The following is an 18,548-nucleotide window of genomic DNA, read 5'->3' on the forward strand; positions in this document are numbered from 1 at the left end:
AACACACTGAATAGGTCAATCCAGCATTTAATAAAAGCAACGGAGTTAGCTCTTGAATTAACATTGATAACATGCTCTGCTATATTGTGGCCAGTTGCGATTGGAAACAGCGCAGTTACAAGTTCGGTGTGCATGGTCCTCTGTATACACGAAGACATCCAGCCAGCTTTAGTCACGCACCTGATCTTTCCTTCGTGTTACAGATCTCTGCAATGAAAGCTGGGAGCAACAAACATTCAGCTTTCTGATGTGCCATTAAAGAGATTTTTCTGCATTTACTACAATCCTGACCGAGCCTGTACCTGATTGCTTTAACTGGCATTAGATAAGTCATTGAGGAAGCAGTCAAGTCAGCCCGCGAGAAGACACGGAGAGGTGACAAAGTTGTAAGTCCCTAGGATGCTGGCGCACCAGCACGAACACAGGCAAGCAGAAGCCTCCAACGCATTGGCAGAAATATCCTACTCAGGTACAGCAGGCAAATGCAACTTATAATGGAACGGTTACAATATGCTTGGTAGAAAAAAGCTGAGGTTCCGCTGCCTCAGGCGCACAGCGGTTACTGCTGTGTCTGGTCTAACCCAGATCCAGTAGTGAGCTACACGTGTTTATCTTGGTTTGATATTTGTAGTGCACGTGTTAACGTACAGATCAATATACAAGACAAGGTCTGATGAACAAAATCTCTCTCTGAAAGATCCTGAAGTGATCACTGGAGTGATTTTCAAGGCAAAGATTCTGTCTGTCTCCAGCTCCCAGAAGACTTCAGAGGTGAAATTCTCTATAAATCCTGAGGGGGAAAGAGGGGGTTGTAAGGAACATGAACCTGAAGAACATTCAGTAGCTCTCCCGGGCGCTCTGTGACGGAGCCTCCCCTGTTCACCAGCTCCTGAGGCTCCAGGGGCTGCAACACGGGGCACAACGCGCTCACAGACTGAACCTGCGCTGAGCAAGAAAATGCCTTCCTGATGAAGCTTTAACATCAACACAGCGACTATTGCTTGTCCTTCAAGGAAACTATCTTGTTATAAGCATTTATAGCTCTATTGTCTATTTATGCTTTTAGCAATAAGCGCTTTTATCCACATTTCATTTTGGTGCACCTGGTAAGACATGTGATTGAAGGTGACAGATAAGAGCAGGGCACTCTTTTAATCCCTAAGACAGGACCCTGGGAAAACTTCACAGGAATCAGTTCTTCACTACATTGCTGCTCCTTGCATTCACAGGCCAGCAGAAAAGCACGGGCCGAGGTGAGAACCGCCCGCAGAAGGGGCTGCCAGACACTGTTCTGGCTGATGCTCTGCCAGGACGTGCTTCGTTTTCTGTCCGGTGCTGTGCGGGGGGAACACGGAACATCTGCACGAAAAACCTGTGCTTGGCTCGTGCAGCGTCTGTGTCACGGGAACCGACAGCCACGTCCCATCGCTGACCTCGCGTGTTCACACAGCTGACTCAGTGATCGATACAGGTTTATCTGCATTACAAGCACAGCCGAGCCAGGTCAAGAGTGCTTCTTGAGAACCATTTTCAAAATGATCTTTCTAGACAATAAAGACTGATTTATCTTAATTTGTCTTACCTAAAAGCTAAGAAAGTATTTAATTTCTAGTAAGAAAGATGCCTAATTTTCTTTTGGCTATTAAAAATTGTATTAACCTCCAAAAATAAGAGAGTAAATGTCTGTTAACACTTTTTCCTTTTATGCTGATGTGAAGAAAATTCCTCTCTCATCCTGGTACTGTCAAACAGGATGAACATTTACAGAGAATGAGAGTGGGGAGTGATGAAAAAGTCAACAGCTTTTGCAGTCAGTTTGTATAAATTAAGATAAACGTGATATTGAAGCAAACCCAAATGTTTCTAACGTTCTCCTATAGAATCTCCTGCTGCTGTACAATAAGATACACTCTCAGACTATGACAACATTAGTCCGTGTCTTTGTAAGGCGCAGTCTTTTTCCTACCATATCATGCATAGGTGCCACACTTCTATATAGCCAGGTAACTGCTCATCTAAGGTGCATTTTGAAACATACCTTATCCTGCTTTGGAACCTGTGCCGAAATGGAAAGCAGTTGCTCTGTATCCAGGAATTTTGAGATAACTGTAAAACAAAAGTAAACAGATCAGAAATTGAATGGAAATCATAACAAAATCTATTTTTTTTTTTTATGAACTTTTGTTAATCTTTTTCTTCCATTCTATCTTCACAAATTATTTACCAGGGAAAAAACAGGTTAAAAATTGCTGCTATCTAAATTATGTTGTCATAACTACACAGACTGTACCGAAGCATGTAGCGATTATTTTACAGGTGGACATATATCAATTTGGTAATATTCTTTTAGTGTGATTGAATCACACGTCTCTTGTGATAAAGATCAAGATGACACGATCCAGCTCCAGGTGCACTGACTCATACTCTGCTGTTGTGTTCTGTTTAGTTTGTCTGGACCACTATGAAGCAACAGGAAAAAACACCCATACACAACAACAGAACATCAGTGATGCCTTTATTTGTTTTTAATGTATACATTATGTACACCCGAATACTTCCAACTAGTCACAGAGGTAGAGACAAACTCACATTCTTTGAAAAAGGTATTGGCTGACTTCTACCCATTCAATCTGAGAAATTCGCTTTTCTTAGCAAAATCCTTGACAAAAACATCACTATCATAATAAAGATTATTTCCACTACGTGTCACCTGGCAAATAATTACAATTCAAACATATTGAGTCACGTTGCATACTTTCACAGATTAGAAAGAAAGTGTTTTAACATAAATTGAATATGATGCATTAAAAATAAACTACTACTTAGTTGAATACACTCAGAAAACCAAAGACGGTAAATGTCAAATGAGGGTTCCAGGTAAGAGTACCCTACAGATTTGAAGCGCGCTTTGGGGACACCCAGCGCCTCCTGTTCACTGTACATTATGTGAACTGCAGCAGCTGAGACCCTGGGATGTGTGACCTGCAAAAACCATGAACATTAAAGTAACGTTTATAAATCACAAACATGTTATTTGGCTTCTTTATGGACTGAAAGTGACAGGAGTGAAGCATCTAAACGTGATCTGTCCCACATTCATTCTTCACCACCCTGCAGCGGTTCTAGCAGGAGCTTCACACGTTTTCCCCCATTTAAGAGTTTAGATGCCAAAATATCCCAATAAGAACCATAATGCTTGTTTACATCTAGAATTGTCTTAAATATACGTCCTCCTATGCATGTTACAGAACACTGTAACCCTGCTTTGTATATTAACATGTAAAACATGCCACTAAAACCGTATCAATTAACTGACTAGACAAAGTTTTCCTCTGGAATTTAACACGTGCATTAAAACTCCTCCAAACCGAAGCCCAGCTCTACTAGGCCGTCCCACAAGCGCAGGGCTTGAGCTCTGGTTTGAGCCCGATGCCGCACTCCCCGCGCCGGGCTGCAGTACCGCGCTGTGGCCACCGGGCGGCAGCACCAGCGACACCCGGCGGGCGGTGCACGGCGGGAGCACCGGGGCGCCACCGCGCATGCGCGGAACCGGGGCTGAACGTCCGCGTGCGTGCGGGGGTGACCTGCACCGGGGTGACCTGCACCGGGGTGACCACCCGGGATCACCCACAGCAAACGAGTCACCCGGGACAACGCGGAACAGAGAATCCGCTCTAGAGAACCACCCCACCCAGAGAACCCTCCTCGGCGGAACCTCCCGGCGGCCCGTTCGAGCTCTCTAGTGCCCTATTTGCGTAGCCACGCCTCTGATTTGCATTTCTCCGCCCCATCCTCGCCCCGCCTGTCGTTCCCACGCGCCCCGCCCCTCCTCTTATCTCTCGCAATCTGATTTGCAGGCTTCGAATCTCAATTTGCATTCTCCCCGCCTACTCACCTCCCTGCCCAAGCCCCGAGGAGATTTGCATATCCGGCACGACGCTCTGCTCTGTTCTGTTTCTATTCGACCCCATCTATTTCTATTATTTCTACTTCTATTAATTCTCGTTCTATTTCTTTTCCTGTTTTCTGTTTCTTTCCCTGCGAAGTACAAACCACACCTGATCTCACAGATGTCCAGTGTAACCTGCAGCTGCTTTTGGTAAATATGAGCAGAACTTTACAGCACACGGTTTTCCCAGCAACATGAAGCAGAGAGCGTATTCAAAAAAAAAAAAAAAAACACACAAACACAAAGACGACACACAGCCTTGTAAGTCGGGTGATTAATTCTATTCAGTACGCTTTTACTTAAGTTAGATTACAAGAAAACTAAATTGGGCTCGCCCAGTGCCCTGTGAGTAGTCAAAACCATCACCACACAGTCAGTCATTCAGCAGAGAGCTCGCAGCAGCTCCCCGGCTGCCGCAGTTATGGAACGAAGCGTCTGGCTCGCACACAGAGCCCCCCAGCCCCTGCTCCCACCGCTGACCAGGTGCGGGTGCCGTTCTGCTCCCTGGGGGCAGCTCAGGCCTTTCCCTCAAGTGCACCCGCCAGAGACATTTCCGGGTAAGGATGAGTTTTTTAATCCTTTCTATAAACAGAATTTCTTTGCATTTTAAAAACCTTGTACATCACTGACATTGACTCCTATGTCTCTTTTTACACATACGTATGTATTTAGGGAATATATTTGATTCATATATATCATCTATTTCCACTGTAATATATATCTACTTAGGCATCTACACACTTGCGTATGCATTTACATGTATATATCTGCTTAAACTTATACAGAATATCTGTTTATGCTTATATATATCACCACTTATTATCTAGAATATCCATTTATACTTACGCACCTGTTTAGCCTTCTCTTTGGACACAAATATCTTTCTAGACTTGCAGATGTTGGCATATTGTTACAATCATATTATTACATTTATGTATATTTAGACAGAGCTATCGATTCACACTTGGCGTGTGGCACGATGAGCAGTGACACGTGGCCAGCTGCACGGCTCAAGCACGAGGGACACCCCGACCTGCCAGGGAAAAGCGCCACTGAGAGCCAGACAGAAACAAAGTACGTCAGAGCACGCTGTCAGATATTGGGGAAACACTCATAGCATCCAGTTGCCTCTCTTTTTCAGTTTTTAGAACAAATACCCATCTGCTTAAGTACACCTAATAAATTATATGCTGCACCTACTCAACAATTACTCTTAACTATGGAAGTCAACATGTAAATTAGACCATTTTATTTGCTTTAAGTTTCATTGATAGGAAAATCAGTGAGATAGAAGACATGGGTTTACTTTAAAAAATAAATAAATATCCCCATTCCTGCAGTGCAGCATAAGGCTACGAAAAAGGAGCGTCAGACTCACGAACACTTTTGGCTGCACTGCAGCACACAGGGGAACACGTTTCTGTGACCGTGACAGCTCGACTGTCGCAACCGGGAACCCAAAGCCCAGCGGTGCCACCAACCTTTGCCAGGCCTGCTGTGCTGGGCTCTGCGGAAGGAAATGGACTTTGGTTGGTTGTTTCAAAGAAAATGAACAGTCCTGTTGTTGATGAGGCCACTGCCCACTACATCACCTGGGAAGATCCACTCGGAGGGCAGGTTCATAAAATGCAGCTTCTTGGAATGAGGAATGCTGCCGTTTTGGAAGATTTCTTACCAACTGAAGTCAGAACTACACACTGTAGGTTAAGAGAAAAAAGTCACTATTGAAACAATAACTCATCCAAACCACACATGGACTCACCGCCACCAGTTACGAGGCTGAAAGTGCTTCTTGGGATCACCTGGCAAACACGCAGAACAAAACCGATTTGCCCAGGTGCCTGTATCTCTGTCAGCTTTTTGAGTACTATTCTAAGATATTTTAAAAACCTATTGAGTGAAAAAGAACAAAGCATTTGTCATTGAATCAGGTTGTTTCTTCTGGACATCTGAACTCTTACAAACACCTCCTTTCCTCTTTTAGTACAAAATCATTTCCATAGTATCATTCAATAGTAAGCCCACAGAAACAGAAGATTACGCTTTCAGGAAGAGAAAATAACCAGAGGGAGGTGAGCTCTGCACAGGTGTACCGTGCTCCAGAACAGACCTTATTTTTAGTACTCCTGGTAAAATATTTCGTATTAAAAATATAGAAGGAGAGTCGGTGCATTCTTAATGTTAACTTTAAAGTCCACTCTACAAGTACCTCAGGAAAAGTGCAGACACGCGTCCTAGCCGTACCTTGTACGGGCAGACCGCTCTGGATTCCTTCTGTCTGTCTGGTACTTCTGTAGCAGAAGACGGGGCAACCGCGGTGAAACGGTGGCAGCAGACATCCAGCTGAAAGAGGAAAAGCCCTTCAGAACAAAGCTGGAGAGGAACCTGACACTTCCTTTTTTCTTGTGAAGGCTACAGTTGAGTGGAGAAAAAAGTATTTTGCACCATCTTCAGTACAGCTGTTGATACGGCCACTGGAGCGTTTGCGTTTTTTGGATAACCAGGCCATTTTTGACTCATTGGCAGTCTGAGTTCCCTAGAACACATTTTCCCAGATACACACAGAACACAGACACAGACATCACCCAAGTATAGCCAAGATTTCCTTCCTCGCCCTGGATGCTGTCATTGAAGAGCCCAGCAGCCCATCCGTCCTCGTGAACCGCCCCACTGGAAAAAAAAAAAAATTATCTTTTCCAGGCTGTTTCTTCAAAGGGTAAAGATATTTTAAATTGCAGTTATCTTTTCCAACAAAGTGATTTTGTGATTCCTTTGAAAAGGAGGGTAAGCTTGCCAGAGAAAGATAGCGACAGGGAGCAAGACAAGGTGACACAGAGAGAGGGGCAAAAGGGCCAGGGAGCAGGGCAAAGGGAAGAAGAGGCCAAAATGAGAGACAAGGAGCAGGAGACAGAGACGGTGGGAAAAATCCTAGAATGGGCAGTGGGAGAGACAGACAAAGGAGAAGTGGGCGCCGGGCTGCGGGACAGAGACAGGAAGGAGGAAACGCAGTGACAGGGAGCAGGGCAGAGCGACAGAGAAACAAAAACAAAGAGGGAAGAGGACAGAGAAACCAGGAGTAAGACAAGGAGAAGGGCAGAGAAACAGGAACCGGGGTGGGTAGGGAGCAGGACCAAGAGATGGGGCGAGGATGGAGATGGCGGAAGAAACCTGGGATGGCCAACAGGACAGGGAAGAATATGACTGTGGGTAGGGAGCAGGACACAGGGATACAGCGAGAAACAATGGGACAGGGAGCAGCATTAAAGGTCAGAAAGAATAAGAGATGAACAGGAAGGAGGAATGGAACGCTGAGATGCTGAACAAAAAACGCCAGCAACAGTGAGCGAGACAAACGAATAGAGAGAGAAGGGCAACGCAGGAAGAAGAGAGATAGGAAGGTGGGAGATAAGAGCTGCACGTACAGGTACTGAGAAGAAAAGAACAGCAGGGAACAGGCCAGAGAAACTGTGGGGAAAAAAAGAGACTGATGCAGATCAAGACAAAGATATGGAAAAGGGAAAAACAGCTATAGAAGATGGAGCAGGACACAAAAATAGAGAGAAAAGGAGAGGTATAGGGAAGCAAAATTTTAAAATAATAATAATAAACCAAAACCACCACCAAGGAGGGGCAGGGAGGCACCAGGACACACAAGCCGGGGACGAGGCCCCGAGGGCCAGGGACTCACAGCGGCTCTCGCTTTCGGTGGCTGCCAGGAGGCTTCTAACAGCTCAGACGCTCCCGTCTCCTTCTCTCCTCCCTTCCTCTCCGGTAACTCGGGGCGCTCGGCCGTCCTCAGCCTAGGAGAACACGGTGGGGTGTCAGGGCTCCTACGAGACGAGGCTTCGGGGACATGGAGCCTCGCTGGCTCGCTCGCCAGGCAGCCGTCCCGCTCCAGGATACGCGCACGGACCCTGCCGCGCACGTTGGCCCCCGGCCCGCCGCACGCCGCGCAGAGGGAGCCTTCGCCACCCGGAGAGAGGGGCTCGCTCTCTCGCCCGCCGCAGGAAGCGGACGTCGGGCCCACAGCCCCGCATTGCTTCCTCTTTACCTCTCCCCAACCTCTCTGGCTCCAGCAGCAGCAGCCCCCGTCCACGCACGGGACGTGCTCCCCCGTCCCTTCTCCCGCCACGCTGCCAGACGAGCCTCGCCAGCCCGAGGCGGGCGCAGCCAACGGCATCCCCCGGGATGGGAGCGAACGGCCACATCCTCAGCGCGGCCTCTGGGAGAGGGAGAGAAGAAGCAGCGGCCGTTAGCACCGTAGCTCACCCCTGCCCCAGCCTGCTCCTTCCGCAGGGGCCACCGGAGAGGTGCCGAGGGCCGGCTTGCTGCCTTCACGACGGGGCTCGGGAGCGGCCCAGGAACACGGGACGGGTTCACAGGAGCTGCCGGAGCTGGGGGCGGCTGCACGGGGCGAGCGGGGCCACGGGAGGAGGCTCGGGGGGAGCTCTGGCGAGCTGGGGACGCACCCGGCATCTGCCCCCGGCCGGCTGTCGCCTCCTGCTCCTCTGCCGCACGCTGGGGACGGAGGACGGCGCCGCGTCTCCCACCTGGGCGCTGCTCCCCAGGTTCCATTCCCCGCCTGGGCTGGGGGGTCTGCTGAGCATCGGGCGTTCACAGCTCCCCCTCAGAAACACAGAAATTCCAAATTAGAGTTCAGCCTCTGAAAACAATAGAGCAGGAGAAAGCAGAGGAATTAGTCAGAAGAAGGGACAGGAGAGCAGCTGAGCTAACGGAGGATTCGAGGGAAACGGGCCACCTCAAAACACAAGGCATCCTCAAAAAACCAGAGCAACTGCAGCAACGCCAGACAGCATTAAGACAAACTGACACCGTTTAGGACACGCTCAGCATAAAAGCAAACACTGGATGCTCTTGCATTGCTTATAGTCACACAGCTGCTACATATTAATTACAATTGTTTTAAATTTTAAACATACAATATATCTAGCAGTGCTTGGAACGAGTCCCCTGCCCCACGCTCCTCCTCGCCCCTACCCCGGCTCACCGCAAACGCTCCTCCAAGCCCAAAGGGCCCAAAAGGAGCCTGCAAAACAAGAAGGAAACGCTGAACCGAGTCACCACGCAACACTGGGCTCCCCAGCTCCCACCGCCGCCTCACCTTCTCGGCTGCTGCTGGTCGGCGTGCGGCTTCGCTCCTCAGAGCTCGTCTGCGGCACCTGCAGAAACAAAGGCACCCGCTCGGACGCTGCCCGGAAGCACAGCCTGCCCGCGGACGGGCCCGCCTCCCCCTCCCTTACCTGGGCCGCTCGCCCGCCTGCCCGCCCTTGCTTTGGACTGCCACGCTGTTGGCCACAAAGAGGTTCAGCTACCGCCCGTAAAACACCACCAAAGGACGCTCATACCTGCACCGGCAACACGGGACCTGAAACGAGCTGCCACTTCGGCCCAGCGCTCATTGCTCACCTTGCCCGAGGAGCTGCGCTGCGGATACCCAGCTTTCCTCTTTACTTCACACCTATAAAATAGACAAACGACCAAACTTACATAGAGACACACGGCACGTCTTCCCTCTGACACCACGCACCGACCCACCTGCTTACGGCGCTCCGCTCGGCTCTTCCATCGCTCTTTCGTGCCAAGTTGTCGCTCTGCATCTGAAATCAAGTTATTCACCAAGTCACCCAGGAGCTCATCTACAGCTTGACCATTCCACAGGTCTGCTTTCTATTCAGGAATCGCATCGGAAGCTCTAATTGAGTCCCTAAACCAATGGGGAAGGGACTGTCCCGTCCCCTGCCCACGGCTACTCCATCCCAGATGACTGCACAGCCTTTGCCTACACAATTTAACACGTCCACAGATTAACCGTGGACTCCTAGACCTCAGTGCACCCACCCCAGACTCCAAACCTCCAGGCAGAGCAGCTCCGAGCCAAACGTGCACATGTGCAGACAGACGCTCCACAGAACGTAATAGACAACAGGACGCAAACGGCATCAAAAAATGCTCCACAACGACAAAGACGCCAAAAGCAGACATGGCACCGATCAAAAACCTACAGGGAGGCAGTGGTGAGGCCGGGAGCCTCTACTACAACCCCACAATAAAACAGAGCCGATCGTCTCGGCCCCTTATGAGATGGCGGCACTGGCGCAAACACACAGAGACAGCGCAAACCCGAGACGCTGCTGCAAGAACTAATAACTTCTTCCCAGTATCCTGAAGTGCCAGTCCCTGAGACTGGATGGGTAGAGAGCAGAGCTGCCGACGCAGCCCTCAGCGACACCATAAAACACAACTGACAAGAGACATCCAAGGCACAAGAGCCGTCCACACTTTTGGCTGCTGATACAAGAAAACCAGCACCCAATTGGTAAGGCAAGGAGCCTCTATCACAATCCCAGAAAAAAAAGGAGCCAAACGTCACGGCCCCTTATCAGACTGTCCCGCCCCCTACCCCATTCCAGATGGCCGCACAACCTTTGCCTACACAATTTAACACGTCCACAGATCAACCATGGACTCCTAGAGCTCAGTCCACCCAACGCAGACTCCAAATTTCCGGGCAGAGCAGCTCCAAGCCAAACGCGCACATGTGCGGAAAAAGGCTCCACAGAACGTCATAGACAACGCGACGGCAACAGCACCAAACAACTCCAAACCAGAGACTGCATCTATGAAAAGAACCTGCAGGGAGGCAGTGGTGAGGCGAGGAGCCTCTACTGCAACCCCAGGAAAAAAAGGAAGCCGAACTTCACAGACCCTTATGAGACAGCAGCACTGGTGAGAGAGTGGTACTGGCAAAACCAAACAGAGATGGTGGCACACACAAGAAACTGCTGCAAAACTTAAAAACTTCAAGATGCTGGGAAGAAGTGCCAGTCCCTGAGACTGGATGGGTAGAGAGCAGAGCTGCTGTTGCAGCCCAGAACTACACCATAAAACACAACTGACCAGAAGTGTCTAAAATACAAGGACTATCCACACGTTTGGCTGCCGATACAAAAAAAAAAGCACACAATTGGCGCTACGCCAATTGGCACCGGCATTCCAGACCTCGGGATGCCACTTGAAATGCCTTTTGTGCCCCTGGAGCACAGCGAGACCCCAGGATCATCTGGCAGGCGCAAGGCAGGCTTCCCGAACCAGATGACAACAGACACAGGCTGGAGCTGCCCTGCCCCACACAAGCTGGCATCAGTTCCCTGGACCCCTTACCCTCCCAAAGGGGTCTGTTCCTGGACTGTCCTTTTCCGTCTGAGAAGTTTAAACCCACCCTGCAGTTCCCAGCCCCTTCCCAGCCCTCGTGCCTCCACTTAACTTTTAGAGGGCCAAGGGACCGAATCCATCTTCAATAAAGGAAAACACCACGTGTGCTAACAGGGATCTTCCTGCAGTTGTCACTTTCTCCATCACCACCTACAGTAAGGAAACCAAGGACAGGCACACTATTGAGCATACAAATAATATTTATCGGTAGTAGCCTACGAGTAATCGCTCACCTTGGCTGAGTTCTGGGAGGTACATTTGAATGATCTACCAGGGGCCACTGCACACTGCAACGGTTCTGGAGACAAGACGCTCTTCCAGGAGAAGAGATTATATTAACAACTATTCATACAGCAATACAAACCAAAAAACAACACTCCATCTTCATCATAGTCAGGAATTTCGGGAAAATGCAAAGCACCTGGAGATGAATCAACAAATGAAACATAATGACAAACAACTTTTCTACTACAGCTATTGTCAAACCTTCTCTGTCCCTGAAGCTCTTAACTCAAACAGACACCTCCACTTGTCCAAAGACATCTGCCCGTGTAGCTTAAACAGCTCAAAAGCTGCTGACTGCTGAAGAAGCAGCAGAAAACCAGCACCAAAGCAGCCACAGAGCAGAATGAGCCCTCTGCCTGCCGACTGGGACTCAAATACCCAGAGCCCCACCAACCCCCTTCCCACAATCCCCTGGGAAAGGGGAGGGGGTCATTCACCCCAGGCCCCCCCCACGACCCTTATCAAATTACCTGGAATCTCACTGGAAATGACAGCACCTGCACTTTATTAATGCTATTGCACCTGTAATGGGACTGAGTATGGATTTCAACTTAGCTTTTCTAGGGAGCAGATAGAAAATGAAATAAAATAACCAACACTCCATTTTCATTACTATCAGGAATTTTGCAAAAATGCAAAGCACCTGGAATTGAATCAATTAATGAAATACAGTTACAAACATACTTTCCACCACAGCTGCTACTAAACCTTTGCTGCCCCTGAAGCTCTTAACTCCTCCACTTCTCCAAAGACATCTGCCCACGTAGCTGAGGACCTGCAGCCTCAGTTACATGTGTCCCCCACCTGCTCCCCCAAACAATGGTCCACAAAAAGGAGCATGCCCAGAAGCTTGACAAGGGTCCTGAGGTCACCCGATGGACCAGAGAAAGACCCCTGAATGCTGGACACGTAAGCATTGGCAAAAGAAAGCGTGAATCTCTCGAGCCTGCGCAGTACGAGCCTGGTCTGCGAAATCAAGTTGGAGACTGACCTAAAACAATGGGAGCAAGGGGGGTTGAAGAAACATAAAAGATGAGACCAGAATGGACACCGTTGAAGGTCTTACCGCCAGAGGATCCCGAACCACGGCGTAGGACCGGCAGGACTCTACAGGACTGGAGACCAGAGGAACGCTTCTGGAACTGGACTGGTGATAAATGCAACCTCATTTCTCATATTTTCCTTTACTTCTCCCTGTTTCTTCCCCCTTTCTTTTCTCACTCTCTCTCTCTATCACGCGCCGCTTTACAGGCAAATTAATAAAGTAACACTGCTTGATTGAATTATAACCCCTTGGCTTTTTGGTCGCCTTAATTTTCCACTCTGAGATGAAGGTTTAAAAAGCATCACGAGTCCATCACCGAACAGACCGTGACACCATGGACTCCTAGAGCTCAGTGCACCCAGCCCTGACTCCACACCTCCGGGCAGAGCAGCTCCGAGCCAAACGCGCACGCGCGCAGACACACGCTCCACAGAACGTTACGGACAACACGACGGCAATGGCGCCAAAAACGCTCCGCAACGAAAACGACTCCGAGACCAGAGAGGCATCGATCAAAATAATCTACAGGGAGACAGTGGTGAGGCGAGGAGCCTCTCCTACAACCCTAGAATACAAAGGAGCCGAAAACCTGCACCCTTTGCCCTCCCAAAGGGGACTGTTCCTGGACGGCCCTTTCCCCTATGAGAGCTTTAAACTCCCTCCCTGCAATTCCCAGCCCCTTCCCAGCCCTCGTGCCTCCACTTAGCTTTCAGAGGGCCAAGGGACTGAATTCATCCCCAACAGAGGAAAACACCACGTGAGCTCACAGGGATCTTCCTGCAGTTGCCACTTTCCCCTTCACCACCCGCAATAAGAAAACACACACACAATAATGAGCACTCAGATGATGTTTATCAGTACTAGTCCACGAGGCATTGCTCACCTTGGCTGAGTTCCTGGAGGTACATTTGAATGATCTACCAGGGGCCACCACACCGTGCAAAGGTTCTGCGGACAACACACTGTTCTGTGGGTGATCAGGGAGGCGATGAGCCACCCCATAGCCTGAAAGACACTCTGCCCTATGGCCCTGCTGCTTCCTTCAGAAATGGTAAAACTCCACCTGTAGATACAAGGTGCTCATCCTAACCCCTGCTAGATAACCTGAGCATCAGTCCTAGGAGGAAAGATTATATCAGCAACTATTAATACAGCAATACAAACCAAAAAAGAACGCTCCGTCTTCATAGCAGTCAAGAATTTTGGGAAAACGCAAAGCACCAGGCATTGATTCAATAAATGAAACATAGTTACAAACATACCTTCTACTGTAGCTGCTGCTGAACCTTTGCTGCTCCTGAAGATCTTACGTCAAACAGGCACCTCCACTTCGCCAAACACATCGGCCTATGTACCTTAAACAGCTCAACAGCTGCCGACTGTTGAAGGAGTAGCAAAAAACCAACACCCAAGCAGTCCTGGAGCAGAATGAGCTCCCCGCTCAGGGGCTGGGGCTCAACTACTCTGAGCCCCACCCACCCCCTTCCCACAATCCCCTGAGAAAGGGGAGGGCATCAATCACCCCAGGGCCCGTCCACCACCCTTATGAAATCACCTGGGCCCTCACTGGAAATGACAGCACCCGCACTCCTGTCAGGCTCTGTCAGACACTGTCGGTTTTTGTCAAGCCCTGGCGAGACCTCTTGGGGTCTGTCAGACTCTATCAGGCTTTGGCAGGCTCTGTAGGGCTCTGTCGAGAGCTGTTGGGCTCTGCTGAGCCCTGTCAAGATTTCTCAGGCTCTGTTGAGACCCCCAGGGCTCTGTCATACATATCAAGGTTCTATCAGGAACTGACAAGATTTGTCAGGCCCTGACGGGTCCTGTTGGCCTCTGTCAAGCTTTGTCAGGCTCTGTGAGGATCCGTCAAACTCTCTCGGGCTCTGTCAGGCTTTGTCAGGCAGTGTCGAGACCTGTCGGGCTCTGTTGGGCTTTCTGGAGCTTTGTCAGTCCCTGTCATGCCCTGTCAGGGAGCCCACCAATGGGGGTTGAAGTGTGAGTCAAGGGGGAGGAGCCCAGCAGGGAGGGCAGGGTGCTTAGAAAGGGGGTGGGGCCTGGTTGGGACACACCCCTCCAGGGAGGCACATTGGGGGGACCGAGCTTGGGGGAGGGTGGAGTTGGCAGTGGCCCCGCCCACATCTTCAGCCCCAGCCTTAACCCCAAACCCCACCCCCAAATCATTCACTGGAAACAGAACAAACCACATGCTTACCGTTTTTTTACATTGTTTAATTTTATTGGGTGACAATTGGCCCCAAAAGCAGGTTAAAAATCCCCCAACATGGCCCCGGGTGAGCCAAGTCAGGATGGCAGCAGCACAGTGCTGCCCTTTTCCAAGATGGCAACCATGGGTAAACAGAGTCATGAGTCCCACCACCCTCCTTGGGCCCCACCCCAAAATGGCCACACTACACAGGCTCCGCCCACCTCAGCCCCACCCTCCCAGCACAGGCTTGGCAGCCATGACAGCCATAGCCCCACCTACCAGCAGAGACTCAGCAGCCAAGGTGTCCACGCCCATCAGGGTTGCAATCTTGTTCCCATTGGCAGGGAGGGCACAGGGCAAGGCACGGTGCAGGGCCACAGGGGCAGCCAATGGGAGCAGCTGATACAGCCAGGAGCTGCCACCAGAGCACGGCCCAGAAAAACAGCCCCTGCGGCAGTGCCAGCATGGCCACCAGCCTCGCCCCCCAGCCATCTCGGATTCCAAGCAGGGTGGAGCCCAGCAGCCATGCTGTCCTCATTTTCTCCGTTGCGTGCAGGGCCCCACACAGCATCGCAACCCAGGACATCTGGTGGGGTGAGGGGACCCAGGAATGTGGATCTATGGGCAGAATGCAGAAACTGTGGGGTGCTAAATATTAATGTGGCAGAGTGCTGGAACTATATGGTGCTGCAGAGCAGTGCTGTGGATGTATAGGGTAGACCAGATGTGTGGGGTGCTGTGGGGCACTGCTGTGGGTCTATGCGGCAGGGTGCAGGAGCTCTGCTGTGGGGCAGCATTGCTGTCCTATAGGCGAGTGTGAAGCAGCTATGGTGTTTTCTGGGACAGTGCTGTTGATCTATAGGGCAGAGGAGCCATGGGGTGCTGTGGGGTTACACTGTGGGTCTATAGGGCAGAGTGAACAAGATATGGGGTGCTGTGGGACAGCACTGTGCATCTATGGGGCAGAGCAGAGACATATGGTGCTGTGGAGCAGTGTTGTCCATTTATGGGGCAGAGTAAAATCAGCTACAGGGTGGTGTGTCTGTATAGGGCAGATTAGAGCGGCTACAGGGTGCTGTGGATCTACAGGGCAGAGTAGAGGTGCTATGGGGTGCTGTGGGTCACGGTGTGGGTCACTCACCTGCAGGGGTTCAGCCTCTTCAGAGGTGTTTCACCCCACAACAGCCCCATTGACCCCATAGCCCCCCTGATCCCCACAGCCACCCCACAGACCCTTGTGACCCACCCATAGTAGGCAGTGCAGGCGTGGTCGGGGGGAAAGGGTGGTCAGGTGGACAGAGGTGTGGGGTGCTGTGGGGCAGCACTTTGCACCTATGGGGCAGAATGCAGCACCTAAAGGCTGCTATGGGGCAGCTCTCTGGGTCTAAGGGGCAGAGTAGAGTCCTATGGGGTCCTGTGAGGCAGCACTGTGGGTCTATGGGGCAGACTCAGTATGGGGTGCTGTGAGGCACTGCTGTGGATGTATGGGGCAGAGTACAGGAGCTATATGGTGCTGTGGGGCAGTACTGGGCATCTATGGGGCAGAGTGCAGGAGCAATGGAGTGTTGTGGGGCAGCACTGTGGGTCTATGGGGCAGAATGGAGCAGCTGTGGGGTGCTGGGCACTTCTGTGGATCTATGGGGCAGAGCAGAGGATGTCTGGGGTGCTGTGAGGCAGTGTTGTGGGTCTATGGGTCAGAGTGTAGGAGCTATGGGGCATTGTGGGGCAGTACTGTGGGTCTATAGGGCAGAGTACAGGAGCTATAGGGTTCTGTAGGGCAGCACTCTGCATCCATGGGACAGACTGAAGACAAATCAGGTACTCTGTGGCACTGCTGTAGATGTATGGGGCAGAGTGGAGAAGCTATGGGGTGCTGTGGGTCAGTGTGTGGGTCACTCACCTGCAGGGGGTTCAGCTTCTTCTGAGGTGTTTCACCCCACAACAGCCCCATTGCCCCCACAGCCCCCCTGACACCCACACCACCCCATAGACCCTTGTGATCCCCTCCGCCTCCCTGCCATGGTGTGCAGTGGAGGCGCGGTCAGCCGGGGGGGGGGGGGGGCGCGGTCAGACGGAGCGCGGGGCGGTGTCAGCCGGAGGGGGGGGCGTGGCCAGCCGGAGCGCGGGGGGGCGGAGCGGGGGTCGCGGTCAGCCGGAGCGGGGAGCGGCCAGGCTGCCTTCCCTGTTCTCTGAGCAGGAGCTGCAGGAGGAAAGGGAAGGAAAGGGCCGTTATTTGTGTCACAGTCCTGAACACACACAGAGCACAAAGGACGTTACTCTACCTGAGACACACACTGTCCTTAGCAGCTGCACAGCAACGTTGTCTCTGTGATTTGGAGTTCTGGTGGCAAATGATGGAGCTCCGTACGTCGCACCTTTCAAACCTGCACACAGAAAGACGCTTCACCCCACAGGTGACACCAGAAACTAGGAAGCCTCCAAAAAGAATTTACAACCCCACATCCAAACCAGTTACACTCACCCCCACAACCGATCCTGCTCTACACATATCTCCTTCTTCAGACACCCTTCAACAGCCAGATCCACAGTCATCTCCCAATGGGTCATTCACTGCACTAAACGCAGCAGGGCGGGGGAGAGGGGGGGGAACTAAAGGAAATTTAAAAAAAAACCCTCCCTGACTGTGTTTTTTTCAGTGGCATTTCTTGGCGTTATTTTTGTCGGGCGTTGGAGGTAAAGGTTTAGCTTCCGTTACCTGCTGGGCAGTCGTCACTGCATGCCCAGGTTCACGTACCCCTTGCTTTATGCAAAGCTGCTTCCATCAGCGACCCAGGAGTCTTCAGCATCCTCCAGCGGCTGGTCCTTTCAATCCGCTCCGCCGGAGCGAACAGCTTCTGCTGTTTCCAAGCAATCGTGGGCCACCGACTGCAAAACGGATCCACTGAGGAAAGAAGTCGGATCGACAATGTTAGTGGTAGCAAAATTTACATCTTTAAACGTTCTAAGGAGCCATCGAGGCAGGGATGTCGTTTTTACACAAATGGGGACGGACACTGACACACAGATACCTGGCTGCGAGCCCTGCGGGGCGAACAGCGCCTCTGCCCCCGGCCGTGCGCTGCAGTACCCGAGTTTCGCCACAGGGCGGCAGCACTGAGGCGCGCTGCGGCACGGCATTGGGGCGCCCGGGTGTGAACAAAGACAAGGGCAACGCTCGACCCTAAGGAGGGAAAGAGGCGGCTGTTCCTCTATGGCAGATCAAACTTCCTTCTTTTACCTGCAACACGTGGAACTGCCGCGGGACCCGTTCGCCAACGGGGTGTGCGTTCTTAACTAAAACTGGTCGCCAGCTTCTCCGCAGAGGCACTGAATTTGCCTCTTTTTTTTTTTTTTTCCCACGTGGGGAAAAAAAAAAAAAAACACCACAAAAAACACACACCAAAAAAAGACAAAGGAATGATCTCTTCCAGGCCGTTTCTCTAAACCGTCAAGTCATTATAAAATTGCACGTCTTCTCCAAGCAGAATGAGTCTGTGATTCCATACAAAAGGAGGGCAAGGAGCAGGTCAGCTTGTCAGAGAAAGATAGGGACAGGGAGCAAGACAAGGTGACACAGAGAGAGGGAGAGAGAGGCAAAAGGGACGGAGAGGCGGGGCAAGGGGAAGGAGAGGCCAAAATGAGCGCTCCGCAGCCTCCCCTCCCTCGCCTCGACCCCCGCTTCCCCGTTAACTCCCGGTGCCCGCCCCGAGACACCACGGACGCGTTTGCTAGAGGCAGCTGTTCAAACGGGATTGAGTCGGTGCGCTCTGATTGGCTGCTTTTCACCCCAGCGCGCCGTCCTCCTATTGGATGTTCCTCCCTGCGCTCCTCGC

The 18,548-nt window shown here is 51.2% G+C and overlaps 2 long non-coding RNA genes across 2 annotated transcripts; both read right to left on the reverse strand.

Annotated features, from left to right (window-relative positions):
- Window positions 1-4,335: 4,335 nt before the first annotated feature.
- LOC139828343 (uncharacterized) lies at window positions 4,336-7,840 on the reverse strand. The gene is made up of 4 exons (XR_011739855.1): window positions 7,638-7,840; window positions 6,194-6,292; window positions 5,542-5,646; window positions 4,336-5,456 (listed from the first exon to the last, which is right to left on the reverse strand). It is a non-coding gene; the product is annotated as an uncharacterized lncRNA (long non-coding RNA).
- Window positions 7,841-16,784: 8,944 nt separating this feature from the next.
- On the reverse strand, window positions 16,785-17,586 carry LOC139828342 (uncharacterized). Its single transcript, XR_011739854.1, has 3 exons — window positions 17,471-17,586; window positions 16,998-17,099; window positions 16,785-16,915 (listed from the first exon to the last, which is right to left on the reverse strand). It is a non-coding gene; the product is annotated as an uncharacterized lncRNA (long non-coding RNA).
- Window positions 17,587-18,548: the final 962 nt, after the last annotated feature.

Source organism: Patagioenas fasciata, chromosome 7 (assembly GCF_037038585.1).
Source record: "Patagioenas fasciata isolate bPatFas1 chromosome 7, bPatFas1.hap1, whole genome shotgun sequence".
NCBI classification, from domain to species: Eukaryota; Metazoa; Chordata; class Aves; order Columbiformes; family Columbidae; genus Patagioenas; species Patagioenas fasciata.